The following is a 1172-nucleotide window of genomic DNA, read 5'->3' on the forward strand; positions in this document are numbered from 1 at the left end:
TCTCGTATAAAGTAATGCAACATTCACTCGTGCATGATACATTGCAAATTATTTCTCAAAGAACTACGACAGTGTTTGGGAGTACTCAAAATACTAAAGTTAAGAATAAAATTTCACAATTTTCAAAATTCAATTTTATGTACACACACAAATGAAACATTTTAAAATTAAATGCACAGTTTCAAAAATGATTTTCCATAATTATACTCGGTAAGGACTTTCAGATCATCATGTAAATAGAGTGAAAGTATAGAATCTGCATTATGCAATATATCAAGGAAAAGGAAAATTAGAATGGTAGAAAGCAGATAGGTCCCTGCGTACAAAGCCTGGGGTCTATCTGAAAAAAAGAAACTGTCCTGCATTTTTTACGTTTAACCTTTATCCACAATAGCATAGATTGCCTAAAATGAAACAAATAATTATCTGAAATTATATAACAAGGAGTATCTCGGGATACTTCAATAACTGAAACATTTAAAACAATTTTTTAAAGGTAGTAAAAATAATGACAATTACGAGCTAAATAAGAATTCCAAGAATGAAAGCTAAAGATAAACCTGTTATGCAAACAGAAAAGGAAGGCAAATTCACAGCCAGCGGTCAGCAGAGCACATGGTTTTGTTCTATCGTCTTTGTTTCAATTACATGACACTTAGCTTTAGGTTATTTTTAAAAATGATTTTAAAAAAGAGGGAGTTTTTTTTGTTATTTTGTTTTTAATCTTCATTGAAATCTGACCTGTATTGGCCATACACACTTCTTCAAAATTTTATTATTTTTTCTGAACAACAATTATATTTTAATATGCTAATGTCTCTGACGATGAAGTCTGGAGAATAGCTATTGCTAACGTATCTTTATTGTCTCCTGAGTAGGATGGCAAATGTATATGCAGTTGTCCCACTCTGTCCAAAGCACAGGTCCGACAGAAATGATAGCTTATGTATCTTCGTGGCATCATTTTCTACGGGTCATTGATGCAATAAAAGGATGGGGTAAAAGATTGTGCTGACCCTTCCTTCAAATATTCAGCACATTCTTGTGTAACTTAAAAGGAAAAAAGTTCACAATACTACAAAGTATTACAAAATACAAAGTAAAAAAGAAACACACAAGAATTTTACAACAAGCAACCTTTCCTGCAAAACTTAGGTAACACAACACGAACA

The sequence above is a fragment of the Otolemur garnettii genome, unplaced genomic scaffold (genome assembly GCF_000181295.1).
Source record: "Otolemur garnettii isolate 467f Iridium unplaced genomic scaffold, OtoGar3 scaffold00036, whole genome shotgun sequence".
Lineage (NCBI taxonomy): Eukaryota > Metazoa > Chordata > Mammalia > Primates > Galagidae > Otolemur > Otolemur garnettii.